Here is a 16,418-nt window from a genome sequence, read left to right as displayed (position 1 = left end):
CCTCAAAAAATACTTTTCACTCGATTCCTAAACATGTTGTTTTCAGAATGAGATTTTCACTCTACAGTGGAGTGTGCACTGATATGAAACTTCCTGGCAGATTAAAACTGTGTGCCGGACCGGCCGAGACTCGAACTCGGGACCTTTGCCTTTCGCGGGCAAGTGCTCTACCAACTTTTTATTTTCCTTTTTTTATTTTTTTATTTTTTTTCGCTCGATCCATCTTTTCTTCCTTTTATTTTATTTTTTTTTATTTTTATTTCCTCTGCCAACCTTTTTTTTATAGATGGAAAAAGGCGTCTTTCAGTTACGACAAACAAAATTAGAATGTACACCTGTAGCAACAACAGAACAAGAGTTCCTTCTGAACTATGAAATAGAATTTGAAACTAATTGTGTGATGATAGATAATAAAGAAAGAAAAATGTAACCAAATCCCGCACGCCATTCCATGTGCATGGCCCATCGGCGTACAGATTCCATGTTCCAAATTGATACAACATTTCGCATCGTGTGGAGCTCCATGACAGCAGTCATCCTCTGCCCGGTACTCCGCAACTGTGAGGGCGGTTGTCGAAGACACTGCGCAAATAGTTCGCAAATACTTGTCGGTATCGAGGTGTACACTCAAGTGTGCTATGACTGTCCTGGAGAAATTGCCAATAATAAAGGACCATCTTCTCATCATCTCGAAAGAGGTAGTATATGGACATGCCTTTAAACCATGTGAGAGCGTGAGTCTTCGTAGGTGGGAAATAAGTATCCTCTGGACAAAGGAGGAGCCGTGGCTCAATTGTGCGAGGCGCGATACGTAGGTATCAGGCGAGGATCTTCTGCACTAGCAGCCATACCTCTAACGCCGATCCACATGTTAAACGGTGTTCGTCAGTATCCACGAGGTGGCAACGTTGGCAAAGAGGGGAATCCGTCATCCCAATAGCGTGCAGCCTTTGTCGTGTTACAACCTTCCCGTTCACCACCTGGTACCACACGGCTCGTACTCGCGTGGGGAGGAACGACTCCTGGACCGCTCTCCACACTGCAGGCCATAGGGTCGTAGGGCTCTTCCTCTCAATCACATTGCGAGGGATGGACCTTAGCAGCAGTCTGTAAACGTCTCTCGCCTTGGGAGTGCGAGTGTTGGGAAGGTCTGGGTGCTCGTAACTATACTCAAGAATAAATGCCGAGAGGTGCGGGAGTGAGGGTGTAGTGTGCGCAACCGTGACAGGTGGCAGAAGAGACGCCGGCAGCAATTCCTCTCACAGACGTCCCGTAAGGGAAGCATCTTTGTGGGTCCACATTTTCATCATTGTGCACAAGTATAACGCTGTAGCTCTCGCTCGTACATTTATAAGTCCCAGTCCGCCATCAAGCGGAGGGAGGGTGAGTGTTTCGTAGCGGACTTTGAATAGGTGTCCGGCGGTAAGGTAATATCCAAACGCTGCTTGCAGTCTGTGGGCCATCGCTGTCGATATCGGTAGGACCTGGGCCATGTGGATCATCTTAGTCGCCAATTGAAGGTTGAGGTATTCCACACGCTGTAGGAGGTCCATCCGTCGAAGTAAGTTCCGGCGAACTTCTGTGCGTATTGCCTGTAGTAATCGTGCATAGTTCATGGCAGCCGTGCGGCGCACATTCTGTGTAAATATTATGCCCAAGAACCGGATCTTGTTAACTAGTGGGAGTGGGGCTAAAGCGTCCTCCTGTAGACCTCTCCCAATGGGCATCGCTGCCGATTTGGCACATTCATGAGGCTGCCTGCTGCCAATCCATAGCGATCACCGAGCGTGCCTCGTCACCAGATCGGACAAGTAATAGAAGGTCATCAGCATATATCCTGCAGTGAAAGGTGTGATCCCTCAATGACATGCCCAAGAGCCTGTTTTTCAACCCTCCGACAAGTGGTTCGAGTGCGATCGCGTAAAGGATCATGGAGAGTGGTCATCCTTGGCGAACTGACCGTCGGATCGGCAATGGACCCGCAATCCGTCCATTCACCAGTACACGGGATGCAGCTCCACGGAAAAGGCGCTGAAAGACGTAGAGAAAGTCAGGCGGGAATCCCATGCGGGCCATAACGGACAGAATGAACTTGTGGTGAACTCTGTCGAAGGCGTGGTCGAAATCAATGGAGATCAGACCAGCTCGAAGGCGACAGGGTGTGGCGATGGCTATTAAATCCCTGCATTCACTGGTTGCCCTTTGCATGTTGGTCACTCCGCCCTGTGTCGTTTGCTCCATTGAGAGGAGTAGTTGCAGAACCTTCTTTATGCGGCTGGCGAGTAGTCGGGCGAAGATATTATAGTCCGAGTTGAGCATTGTAATTAGCCTGTAGTCCTCTACCGTCCGACCACTGGAAGGCTTGTGTATCGGTATAAGGAGACCTTCCACGAATGCAGGTGGCACGTGGGACCCGGGGGTCATCAGTTCTTGGTACATGATGATCCATCGGGGCATCATTAGATCGCGGAAAGGCCGATAAAACTCGAGCGGCAGTCCGTCTGGCCCGGGAGATTTCTTGAATGCTCCCTTGCTAAGCGCGTCCTCGATGTCGTCCCGTGTAATTCCACCTAACAGCGTCGCCGCTGCTGCATTGTCGAGGGTGTGCGACACGTGCTGCAGTATGTCGTGATCGTCCGCTTGCTCGTCGTCTGTATTCACCTCGTCGTAAAACCGGCGATAGTGATCTGCGAAGGCTTCTGTAACCGCCGCCTGAGTCATTACGACCCTACCACCTGGCAATACGAGGTCCGTGATCAGCTGCTGTCGGCGTCGGCGGCTGTCGAGCACGATGTGATGCATAGACGGGTTTCCTCCTTCCGCCCCCTCCAAACGTTTCCTCGTAAGAAACAATGTTTTGCCTTTAATTCGGCGGCTTTCCATTTGTGGGTTTGGAGATGGTGGTTGACTGTCGAGTTCGCGAAGCATCGTGTAATAAAAGTCCAATGTGTGACGATGCCAAGCTGCGATATCTTTTCCGAATTGTGTTAGCACACGCCGAAACGCTGGTTTTGCACAGTCCACCTACCATGCTAGAGTCGATGGGTATCGGGGAAGACGACGTTCGCAATCCAGCCATGTGTTGGCGATAATCTGACGGCATTCCGGGGCTTGAAGATGTGTCACATTCAGCTTCCAGGGCCCTCGGCTGCGCCATATCCGCTGCTGTTGTAGAGTGAGAGTGCATATGAAAGCGCTATGATCGGAGAAGGCAAGTGGCCAAGGTTCGGCGTCCAATACTCCCGGCGCTAGAGCTCGTGAGACATAAATGCGGTCTAGGCGACTGGCTGAGTGACCAGTAAGGTATGTCGGCCCGGGACGGTCACCGTGCACTGTCTCCCACGTGTCGGTGAGAAGCAGATCTCGAACCAGGAGCCGAAGTTCTTGACAAGTCGAGAAATGTGGGACTTGGTCTTTGGGGTGGAGCACACAGTTAAAGTCGCCGCCGAAGATATATTGATCGCAGCGGCTGATAAAGAGGGGGGCGATATCCTCCGAGTAGAACAGCGATCGTTCGCGGCGTTGGTCAGTTCCTGATGGAGCGTAAATGTTAATGATACGCGTGCCCAGTGCTGTGATCGCCAGCCCCCTTCCTGACGGAAGGTAAGTCACGTATTCGATGGCAATTCCGTCGCGCACTAGTATTGCCGTACCGCTGCCATTCCGGTCCGCCGGTGACACATATGTCACATAACCGTAGAAAACGGGGAGGGCCGCTATATACACTTCTTGCAACAGGGCAATGTCAACATCCGAAGAACGAAGCATCTCACGCAGCAACTGGATCTTCACTGCCATTCGTATCGTGTTGAGGTTAAGCGTGGCGATACCATAAGCTTGTTGCCGAACCGCAGGTGTTAAGTTATCCATTAAGACTGGAATTACCTATGACGCTTCTGACTGTATTGACACCTCCGCATCCCCCCAAACCTCACCTGCAGTTCTTTCTAGAGAGCCGGCGCCAATGGCGTGGGCCCTGTTGGCGTAACTTGCATGGTTCCGTCGTCGTCGTGGTCATCCGCCCACGTCGGGGAACTCAAAGCAAGATCGGCCTCCCTAGCTTCGCCAGGACACGGCATGGGTGCTTGCACTCCAGAAGGTGGTGGGCAGCATCTGTCCTGCATATCGGCATCCGATTTTGCCACTGTAGATATGTGTGGTTTGTCCTCAGTTCCGTTCGGTGGTGCCACACTGCAGCAAATGGCGGCTGCCTCTGTGGTAGCGTCTTCATTGATGGTGGAGTCGTCATCCTCTGGAGGCTGTGTCGCATCTCGTTCGGAAGTTGCTCTACGCCTCCGCTTCCGTCGCTTCGGAGAGCGTTGCTTCCTGGTGTGTCCTCCTGTGTCAGACGATGGCAAAGATTCACTGCGTTCCGGCACAAAGGCAGCCGTAGGCACAATAAGCGAGTCTACGGCCATGCTATCGTCATGTATGTTGGTATCCGTCGACGGGGGCGGCGGGATCGGAGTTGAATCCGTAGCTTGTGGAACGGGTGTGTCGTCATCGCCCTGTATTGGAGGATGGAGCCGCGACCCAACAGTGGATGTCGGCTGTCGTGGTGAAGTGGTAGCTGTCGTGAGGGCTGCTGCTTAAGTCACGGGAAGCAGCGTCGGCTGCGATGGCGGGCCCGCGTCAGCCGGCGGCAGTTGAGTGATTCGACGTTGGATACATTCTGATCTGAGGTGTCCCTCCTACCCACAACCAGAGCAGGTCTTCGGTTGCCCATCGTAGATGACGATGGCACGGTAGCCACCGATATTCAGATATGAAAGTACATGTCTTTTAAGTTCTATTCGGACCTGGCGGACTCCGTTCAGCACAGGATATGTCTGGAATTGCGTCCATTTTTCCGCAATATGATCATGGACCGTGCCGTAGGGGCGCAGCGCTTTCACGACGTCCTCCGCCGGTAGTTCGAAAGAAACTTCGAAAAGTCTGATCGTGCGAAGTCCCATGCCAGAATAATCGACGTGCACAGTCCCCACATTGCCATCAGCATGGCAGAAACGGAGGCCCTGTTTCGTTTCACGAAGGATCCGTTCACACGTTGCGTCGTTCATGATCTTGACATATACGATACAACTCACAATGGACAAGTGAATGCCGAGAATGTCTGTCGCCGGGATTTTAACTTGTTCTCGTAGAAATCTTTCGACTTCGAGTGCTTTGGGCCGTGCAAATTCGTTGCGGAACGTAAATTTGAGTGTCGATTTTCTGTATTGGTGCGCCATAGTGATCTACACTCCTGGAAATTGAAACAAGAACACCGTGAATTCATTGTCCCAGGAAGGGGAAACTTTATTGACACATTCCTGGGGTCAGATACATCACATGATCACACTGACAGAACCACAGGCACATAGACACAGGCAACAGAGCATGCACAATGTCGGCACTAGTACAGTGTATATCCACCTTTCGCAGCAATGCAGGCTGCTATTCTCCCATGGAGACGATCGTAGAGATGCTGGATGTAGTCCTGTGGAACGGCTTGCCATGCCATTTCCACCTGGCGCCTCAGTTGAACCAGCGTTCGTGCTGGACGTGCAGACCGCGTGAGACGACGCTTCATCCAGTCCCAAACATGCTCAATGGGGGACAGATCCGGAGATCTTGCTGGCCAGGGTAGTTGACTTACACCTTCTAGAGCACGTTGGGTGGCACGGGATACATGCGGACGTGCATTGTCCTGTTGGAACAGCAAGTTCCCTTGCCGGTCTAGGAATGGTAGAACGATGGGTTCGATGACGGTTTGGATGTACCATGCACTATTCAGTGTCCCCTCGACGATCACCAGTGGTGTACGGCCAGTGTAGGAGATCGCTCCCCACACCATGATGCCGGGTGTTGGCCCTGTGTGCCTCGGTCGTATGCAGTCCTGATTGTGGCGCTCACCTGCACGGCGCCAAACACGCATACGACCATCATTGGCACCAAGGCAGAAGCGACTCTCATCGCTGAAGACGAAACGTCTCCATTCGTCCCTCCATTCACGCCTGTCGCGACACCACTGGAGGCGGGCTGCACGATGTTGGGGCGTGCGCGGAAGACGGCCTAACGGTGTGCGGGACCGTAGCCCAGCTTCATGGAGACGGTTGCGAATGGTCCTCGCCAATACCCCAGGAGCAACAGTGTCCCTAATTTGCTGGGAAGTGGCGGTGCGGTCCCCTACGGCACTGCGTAGGATCCTACGGTCTTGGCGTGCATCCGTGTGTCGCTGCGGTCCGGTCCCAGGTCGACGGGCACGTGCACCTTCCGCCGACCACTGGCGACAACATCGATGTACTGTGGAGACCTCACGCCCCACGTGTTGAGCAATTCGGCGGTACGTCCACCCGGCCTCCCGCATGCCCACTATACGCCCTCGCTCAAAGTCCGTCAACTGCACATACGGTTCACGTCCACGCTGTCGCGGCATGCTACCAGTGTTAAAGACTGCGATGGAGCTCTGTATGCCACGGCAAACTGGCTGACACTGACGGCGGCGGTGCACAAATGCTGCGCAGCTAGCGCCATTCGACGGCGAACACCGCGGGTCCTGGTGTGGCCGCTGTGTCGTGCGTGTGATCATTGCTTGTACAGCCCTCTCGCAGTGTCCGGAGCAAGTATGGTGGGTCTGACACACCGGTGTCAATGTGTTCTTTTTTCCATTTCCAGGAGTGTATATGCTGAGTACGGCACGCGCGAAACGGCCGAGTACGATGTAAACAACACGAGCGCTCGCTCCGCGGCAGGAACACAAACAGCGCGTCCTCACCGCAGCACAGCCAAATGCCAACTACTGCCAACTGAGCTACCCAAGAACGACTCACTCCCAGTCCTCACAGCTTTACTTCTGCCAGTCTCGGTCCGGCACACAGTTTTAATCTGCTAGGAAGTTTCATATCGGCGCACACTCCGCTGCAGAGTGAACATCTCATTCTGGAAACATCCCCCAGGCTGTGGGTAAGCCATGTCTCCGCATATCCTTTCTTCCACTTGCCCGCGATAGGCAAAGATCCCGAGTTCGAGTCTCGGTCGGGCGCACGGTTTTAATCTGCCAGGAAGTTTCATATTGTTTTACTTCCCTGGGTGACATGCGCGAGGCGAGCAACGGAGAGCGCGGCACGCAGCGTTCCCAGTTGGTGGTTCAAAAGGTTCGTACAATAGGCTTAAGCGCCTGCCACGACGACTGACGTTGGTCGAGCTTTGCCTATTGTATGCAAGGCGAAACGACCTTTGAGACTTCTTTCAACGCAGTTTTTGTGTTTACCATTCCGGCGCGTCCGGAACGAAGATTCCTGGCACCAACTGACTGCATTGTCCTCTTGATTTGGAGGAAACTTGTGAGCTTTGCCCTGCTGAGGGTGATTGTCTGGCACCGGATGGCCGGTAGTCTAGGCAGGTTGTTTTCGTAGCCGGTCAATCGGCAAGTTCAGTGCCCTCAGCTGAATAGTAGATTGAATAACATGATTGGTCAACTTAAACTAGGGCTAGTTGACGTCATAAAGCCGTGCTCGAAATTGGAGGGAACAGTCGCTATTGGCGCGAATGATGTTCTGAGACAGTGTGGGGGAATTTGGGACTCAGAACTGAATGCTGATTCGCGGTATTTCGAGGAGAGTAGGGAGCAGAGCAATGTTGGCTTCACTCTTGCGTTGCGTGGGCAAGAGAATTCGGGATCTGATCTTCGTCGGAGTCGGACGGGCTTGCGACTTGGTCGCTCTTTTTCGGAAGAACTTAGAATTCTTGGACAGCCTTCGCGGCCAGGGTTTGACACAGAGTTGCTGCACGCCAGAAGTCGGCGCCTACATCAACAGGACGCTGCCTACCGACGACGTGCTGCAGATTTCAGTACTGGTACAGTATTTTGCGGCTCCGGCATTGTAGGACCTTATCAATTTTATACTGAATCCCTCAGCAGCACGTGTGCTCGCTTTGCTACTAGTCCACCTTGCTTGTTTCTCCATGTGATCCCAATTGAGCTCTCACTACTAATTGTGATACTGCTATATAGTCGGGAGGTTCATATTTGATTCATTAGAACCTCCAGTCATTATCGTCAATCTATTGCATCACAGACAGTACGAGCCCCTTGTTCTCGAGCCAACTCTTATTCTCATAATATTTCAGATACCCTATCCTTTAACCTACTGTGTGTGTCGACAATCATGTGCGTTTATATTCTGATACATAATAATCCGCATATCATTTTGTATATATAGGCAGAATGCCATTTACTGTTGTTTATTATGATAAAGTTCTCTTTATTTGAGCAGATAACGATTTTTATTAAATTACTGTGAGAGTGCACTCCTTATTTCACCAACTAGCAGGGCCCACCATCATTTCCTTTCATTACTGTTGTGTACATAATTAATTAGCTGGTACATAAGGAGGGGGTCGAGTGCATGTCTCGTTGTCATGCAAAATTAGTCTGAATTAAAGAGGTACAAACTCTTCTCCACCCCAGCACCTCACAAAATAATCGATCTTTCAAATTAAAGCAGAATTTCACTTAAGGAAGCATATTGCAAGTGCAGGGAATCTGATATGTTTCCATTGAAATGAGTACAAGAGCTCATGCAGGTAATTTTGCAGTAACTAAAAACATACAATTGTTACTGTTCTTGATATTCACCGACTATTACGTTCACTCAGACTGAAACAATTAGGGCAAGGTGCCTCATTTTCTGATGGTAGCCTAACTCCGCGTAGGTGGATATTTGCTCCCTGGACAGTGCTGCCGACGCTCTGAAATAGTTGAAGTCTTTGTGCTTCAGCCATTATAGTGTTCTGTTCACTGCCACGCCCATCAGTCGCGTTCCATGCTCGCAGTTGATTTGTTTTTGTTAATAGCACATTTGAATGTGACGCTCTGTAGAAACACCGTAAGAATCACGACTGCATGGTAAATAGTTTGATATTTTAGTCTTATTTATAAGTGATATGTCTTGGGCCATCACAAGACGCAGCCGCCTCACGTTAAAACCTGCGCCATTGCTGGATATGCATGGTTCAGCAGCTCGGTGGCGGCGCTGCGCAGGGCATAGCGACACAGGCGCCAGCAAAACGAATCTCCGCAGAACACCTAGCAGCACGAGCAGTTTTTGGAGGGCGAGCGAGTATCGACCAGGGTCATAGCTCAGTAGAGGAAGCGGCCATTGGATCTAAGTGCACGCCATGGCTGCTGTCAACAACAAGGAAGAGGGTGTTGTCCGAACACTTGCGATACGGTGACACTGGGCACAGTTTGCTCCAGGGCTATATGGCTGGCTGTTAACCGTAGCAGAAACTGGAGACAGCGGAACTGCCTGGGTTACTGTGTTACTACACAGGGCAGTTCTGTTGCGTTGGAGGTCAGCAGATGTCACTAAGTTGTGTGTGCCACTGTGTGTACTGAGTGCATTCAGCCTGATAAGCATGCATATGAAACCAGTACTTGCCTTCCAACTGTGCCTCATATCTGTCAGTTCTCGATTTCCTAAGTTATTTTCAGATGCGTTTTATTTATCCACTGGATTTGGTGTCATCTGATGTTCTATGTAATCGAAACTCTCCTTAATTAACTGTCACACCCTGCCAGGCATTTTATTGTGAATTGCAGAGTAATCACATAGATATAGATGTATATGTCACGTTGCAGGTATGCTTATCTGGATTGTATTTTTATTGTAAAAATTCTCTTGAAGATTTAATGTAGAATTTTCTCTTTGCGTAATAGTCTTGTGTATTTTTAATTTGTATGTATTTTAAATCAGTTTTTTTATCATGAAGCAGCATTCATACTTTTTTCTTTATTGTAATTTCATTGCCCTGCCCCACACGGGCAGGGGACGGCTGGCAGCGGCACAGTCCACCTCTCTTCAGCCAAAGGGCTTAAAAAAAATTTAAAAAAAAAGGAGACATAAAAAACACTGTAAATGGAGATGATTGGAGTTAGTTAAATTACACATGCACTGGGGGACAGTTAAAAAGTCGACATGAAGTTAAAAGAAAACAGCTCGCAATTTGAAGCGCACTTAAAAAACACTGGAGGCAAAAAAAAGTTAAAAGTCGGCCACAGTATAAAAATTACACGAACAATCAAGGACAATATACAGGTCGAGCAGACAATTAAAACCACATCACTAGATGACACTGTATAACGGCATCGAACACAACACTAGCGCAGCACACTTGATAATGAATAAAAACCTGCGAGGATCTTCCAAGGGGGTGGGGAATTCATACCTCACAGTGGTGGAATTTTATACCGGTATGTGAGTATTTTGGTGTTGAGCAAATTCTTGTTTTCCAGTAGCTACAAAGCTGATTTGATTGTCCATTCTGTAATAATTTTGGTCTGGCGAAAGTAATTATCTCTTAAATCTCTAAACTGTGCAATTTTTACGAGAAAATACACATTCAGAAATTATTCGCATAAAATAAAAATTATTTTAGCAAGGAGAAAGAACCACTCACTGCTCAACCCGGCCCTCTCACTCCCTCTAGCGGCATACGTCTTATTTAGTGAAACTTGTCAGTAGCTCTTAAATGCAATAGTTAATTACATGTTTCGATAGTTCAGCCATGTTTACAAAGTGGTACACGTGCTTAATTTCGGATACTGCTAGTATGCCTTGTAAGTAGGCTGTTTAGGTTTTTATGTTGGTAACGCCATGTTGCGCTCTATATGAAAATCACTGGCTGGGCTGTGTGCAGTCTGTGGGTGGGTGGCATTGTTGGAATAGTTGCTATTGTAGTATTGGGCAGTTGGATGTGAACAGCGCGTAGCGTTGTGCAGTTGGAGGTGAGCTGCCAGCAGTGGTGGATGTGGGGAGAGAGATGGCGGAGTTTTGAGAGCGGATGATCTGGACGTGCGTCCATCAGAGATAGTAAATTTGTAAGACTGGATGTCATGAACTGATTATATATATATATATTACGGGGAACACTATTAAGGTAAATACATTGATTGTTCTCTATCAAAATCTTTCATTTGCTGACTATGCCTATCAGTAGTTAGTGCCTTCAGTAGTTGGAATCTTTTATTTAGCTGGCAGTAGCAGCGCTCGCTGTATTGCAGTAGTTCGGGTAATGAAGATTTTTGTGAGGTAAGTGATTCACGAAAGGTATAGGTTATTGTTAGTCAGGGTCTTTCTTTTGTAGGGATTATTGAAAGTCAGATTGCGTTGCGCTAAAAATATAGTGTGTCAGTTTAGTGATGATCAGAATAAGTAAGGAGAGAAATGTCTGAGTGCGTTCAGTTTTGCTCAGCTGTTTGAAAATCAAATAACGTAGAGGTTTATCAGCACAGTAATTCACTGATTTTTCTAAGGGGACGTTTCAGCCTATTTTCGACCATCTGACAAACGCGCCCCTTTATAGACTTCGTTTCTTATTTCTTTTCAGAAGATGGCAGGGAAGAAAATAAAGTACTGGGAAGTGGAAAATATCATTAACGCAACGAATGTCATTAGAAATAAAAGAAATCGGATACTTAAAGGCGACCAAAGTGTTTAAAGTGCCAAAATATTCTCTTTCACATTACGTGAAGTCAGTAAACTTCAATGAGTAGCTGGCCTCTAGAACAGGCAGCAAATATGTTTTAGGAAGAGCCTTCAGCTCAATACAAGGTAAAATGCAAGAAGGCAAATTTACAAAAACTAGAGAATCTTCAAAAAGTGGAAAACATAAAACCACCCAAAAGTTCAGCCAGAAAGGTGGCTAAAGTGAGTTGGCGACGAAGAAATCCTACATGTTAGTTAACATTTGCTGAGGATTCCGAAAGTTTTGCTTCCCTTCTCTAGATGGATGATAAAGACGGTGCAGATGAAAAATGCACCTATTGTTCTGTCTCATGCCAGGAAGGTAAATCTGATTGGATAGGTATTTAGGATGCTTGCAATGGGTACATAAACATGGTGCTGGGATTGAGAAACATGGCTGGAAGGGGAACAAATGTGAAAACTGCAAATATAGCCTCAATGTTGTTATATGTTTATCATTATTGTAATCAATTTGCAATATTTGAAGATTACGTTTTGTAATTTTATGTAATAAAACACTATTCCTGTAGGTACACAATCTTCAATATTCCTCATGAAATAACTCTATCTGAAATTAAAAACCACATTATCCGTAATTGTGGACCCTTTTAATAGGCTACATGCTTCAAAATGCACAAATTTGTTTCATAGAAATTATGAAATATTATCTGTTGACTTTCGCTATGTAAGGTTACACAGGGTGCTACAAAAAGGTACGGCCAAACTTTCAGGAAACAGTCCTCACACACAAATAAAGAAAAGATGTTATGTGGACATGTGTCCGGAAACGCTTAATTTCCATGTTAGAGCTCATTTTAGTTTCGTCAGTATGTACTGTACTTCCTCGATTCACCGCCAGTTGGCCCAATTGAAGGAAGGTAATGTTGACTTCGGTGCTTGTGTTGACATGCAACACATTGCTCTACAGTACTAGCATCAAGCACATCAGTACGTAGCATCAACAGGTTAGTGTCCATCACGAACGTGGTTTTGCAGTCAGTGCAATGTTTACAAATGCGGAGTTGGCAGATGCCCATTTGATGTATGGATTAGCACGGGGCAATAGCCGTGGCGCGGTACGTTTGTATCGAGACAGATTTCCAGAACGAAGGTGTCCCACAGGAAGACGTTGGAAGCAATTGATCAGCGTCTTAGGGAGCTCAGAACATTCCAGCCTAGGACTCGCAACTGGGGAAGACCTAGAACGACGAGGACACCTGCAATGGACGAGGCAATTCTTCGTGCAGTTGGCGATAACCATAATGTCAGCGTCGGAGAAGTTGCTGCTGTACAAGGTAAAACGTTGACCACGTCACTGTATGGAGAGTGCTACGGGAGAACCAGTTGTTTCCGTACCATGTACAGCGTGTGCAGGCACCATCAGCAGCTGATTGGCCTCCACGGGTACACTTCTGCGAATGGTTCATCCCACAATGTGTCAATCCTCATTTCAGTGCAAATGTTCTCTTTACGGATGAGGCTTCATTCCAACGTGATCAAATTGTAAATTTTCACAGTCAACATGTGTGGGCTGACGAGAATCCGCACGCAACTGTGCAATCACGTCATCAACACAGATTTTCTGTGAACATTTGGGCAGGCATTGTTGGTGATGTCTCGATTGGGCCCCATGTTCTTCCACCTACACTCAATGGAGCACGTTATCATGATTTCATACGGGATACTCTACCTGTGCTGCTAGAACATGTGCCTTTACAAGTACGACACAACTTGTGGTTCATGCACGATGGAGCTCCTGCACATTTCAGTCGAAGTGTTCGTACGCTTCTCAACAACAGATTCGGTGACCGATGGATTGGTAGAGGCGGAACAATTCCATGGCCTCCACGCTCTCCTGACCTCAACCCTTTTGACTTTCATTTATGGGGACATTTGAAAGCTCTTGTCTACGCAACCCCGGTACCAAATGTAGAGACTCTTCGTGCTCGTATTGTGGACGGCTGTGATACAATACGCCATTCTCCAGGGCTGCATCAGCGCATCAGGGATTCCATGCGACGGAGGATGGATGCAAGTATCCTCGCTAATGGAGGACATTTTGAACATTTCCTGTAACAAAGTGTTTGAAGTCACGCTGGTACGTTCTGTTGCTGTGTGTTTCCATTCCATGATTAGTGTGATTTGAAGAGAAGTAATAAAATGAGCTCTAACATGGAATGTAAGCGTTTGCGGACACATGTCCAGATAACATATTTTCTTTCTTTGTGTGTGAGGAATATTTCTTGCAAGTTTGGCCGTACCTTTTTGTAGCACCCTTTATACAAGCAAAATCTCTTATTTTTACGTATGTGAGTCACTTTCCGGAGCTTCCAGCTGAGTTTTACACAACCGCATCCTTAGGTAGCCTTAGCTATCCGAAAATAGTTCACCCCGCCCTGCCAGCACTCATCAAAGAAGTAATAAAGGATCCACATAGCTCCAGAATACCATAACATGACGACTTCTGATACGTAAACAACCGCCAACCAACACACATCTCTCTTATTCAAAGTGTTCACGCAGTCTAAACGCTTCATCAATGAAAACCTGTTTCCTCAAAGGGGGTTGGCAACTGCTTTAACGGGGGCACACAATGTCAATGTTTTACTAGCACATTGCGCAAGGCAGCACAAAACTACTCTTGTGGCTTAGAAAAATACCCAAAAGACTGGAATAATAGGTACGATTACTGCAGTTACGCATGTGCATGTAGCAAAACAAGAAGAAAATATAAAAAAGATGTCGTCACTGTAGGTTACACACGTACAGGTAACAGGAATGTAGGCGATGTCAAAACAGAAACCATTTATAATATAATATTTTGCTGTAAAACGGGATTTAAAGAAAGAAGTTAATTTCAGTTTAACCATTCTAAATTAATTAATGAATGATTTAAAGAACGTCAGGCTTAAGATAAGTGAGGCGGGCTTAGAAGCCGATGTGGAACATTCATACACAGATGTACACTTACGTCCACTTATCATTTGCATGGATTCGCGAGAGCAGAGCTTCTGCTGTCCAATGAAGAAACACTCAGCTGTCGGAAATTGCGTGGTGTCATCTCACATTAGCGGCCCATATTCCAGGAGTGTAATCCTAACTAACAAGTGCTGTTCTGATTATCTTTTTAAAATAGATGACCTGCACTGTGATGCAGTAGAAACTGCGTTTTTTACCGTCCCCTCGCTGAGTGAAAGCCCTGTAGTTGATGATGTACACCAAGCGTATTCCATATATATATTCCTTAGCATGCTTTTATTGTCAAAAACAATCCACTTACTGAACACATTACTCCACTGATTGAGCAGCTTAGCTTTGACTTGTTCCGTGAAATATTAGTCCATCCCAAGAAACAAATTTGCACTTTAATTCAACCGTGTTGTGCATTGAAAACCAGTCAGTTTCGTAAAGCTGTCTCTTCACTGTGTCTATATTTTGTAGGTGTCACGCTACTATGTTCTGATACAATAGTTTATAATGATGATCTCTGAAGTCTACAAGTCCATTAAGTTCACAGTCTGCACTCTATACTAAAAGCAACCCACAGCAAATATCTTGCTTGGCTGTCCAAGCATGGTAATGTTCAACTTCACTTCCCCCCCCCCTCCCCCCACCCCCCCACCCCCAGCGAATCCGTGGGTAAGAATAGGCCCGAGGTATTCCTGCCTGTCATAAGAGGCTACTAAGGGAGTTTCACATGTTTCGGCATTTATGTAATGGTCCCCCTGCAGGTTTTTACCTCCATTCTTCAAAATTTTCCCGAAGAGCGAGCCAACTGGGGAAGGGCTGTAATCTCCCCACGGAAAATTACCCTCTACCACGCAATAATTAATAAGGGTTAATCAAATCATCCACAATTATTTACTTTTGAAAAGTATCTGATCAGATTTTTTAGTAATATATGCGCCGACAGCTCGTCGACGCCAAGGTATTTTTCTAGTACGTTTATTCTTTGGAATAACAGAGATACAGAGATGTATGCTCCATGGTCATTAGAGAGGGATAAAGGAACAGCTTCGGAAGTATCGGTTGGAAGATTGTCGGATTGCAAAAAGAGATTTATTTACTCTTCTTCGCGCTAAAGCGAGCTAGGAACGTTTGTGCCGCTAGCGTGATAGGTAAAGAGAAAGAAAGAACTGTAAAGCAAAGTACATGACACTTGAAATCCACAGAAAACGGAACATGTACGGAGATGGATTCAATATACAATTTTCCTCAGAAATAAGGTTTGTGACCATTTTATTCTAGAGTGAATGACGAATGAGTTGTCTGTCTGAATCATTGATGATTGTCTGGGCCCTGTAATTAATTGGGAAGTTTCAGCTGTGACGAAGAGAGCCTGCAATCTCTGAGTTTTTTATAAATCGTCCAAAAAGGCTTCGTCCACATCTGAAATTTTAGATCTGTCGTAAACTGAACGAATTGTTCAAACGATCGATTTTCCCAACTGAATGCAGCGCTTAATAATAATAACAAATGTAAAGATCTTTTCTAGCAAGCCAGCCGCTGAATATTAAGACGAAGGGCTCCACCAGAGATTCTACTAGGCTGATTTCACGTAAATAATATATTTAAACTGTACACAGATAAAGGACAGAGAGGGAGAGAGAGAGAGAGAGAGAGAGAGAGAGAGAGAGAGAGCGAATTAAATTCGAGAAATTACTCAGAATCCTCCATTAGCATAATTGTTTGTCTGTCTTTTCACGGATCAGCCTAAGTATAAAACACGAAGCCCTGACTTTATTAGACCGATTTATGTGTGAGAGTGAAAGAGTAATAAAGGCGACAGATACACCTCTGTACAGACAAAACATTACACCAAGTTAGCGGCAAGCTGCATTCACATAGACTTTCATCATTTACAAAAGTAGAGAGAATTCATTATAGGGCGCCTTCATGGTGCATTGT

The 16,418-nt window shown here is 46.9% G+C and overlaps 1 protein-coding gene across 3 annotated transcripts in view; it reads right to left on the bottom strand.

Annotated features, from left to right (window-relative positions):
- LOC126203811 (TWiK family of potassium channels protein 18) overlaps window positions 1-16,418 on the bottom strand; it is a 1,380,696-nt gene that overhangs the window by 411,780 nt on the left and 952,498 nt on the right. The window lies entirely within an intron of this gene.

The sequence above is a fragment of the Schistocerca nitens genome, chromosome 9, assembly GCF_023898315.1.
Source record: "Schistocerca nitens isolate TAMUIC-IGC-003100 chromosome 9, iqSchNite1.1, whole genome shotgun sequence".
NCBI classification, from domain to species: domain Eukaryota; kingdom Metazoa; phylum Arthropoda; class Insecta; order Orthoptera; family Acrididae; genus Schistocerca; species Schistocerca nitens.
Note: the sequence above shows the minus strand (reverse complement) of the source record. Positions and strands in the feature narration are given on the sequence as shown.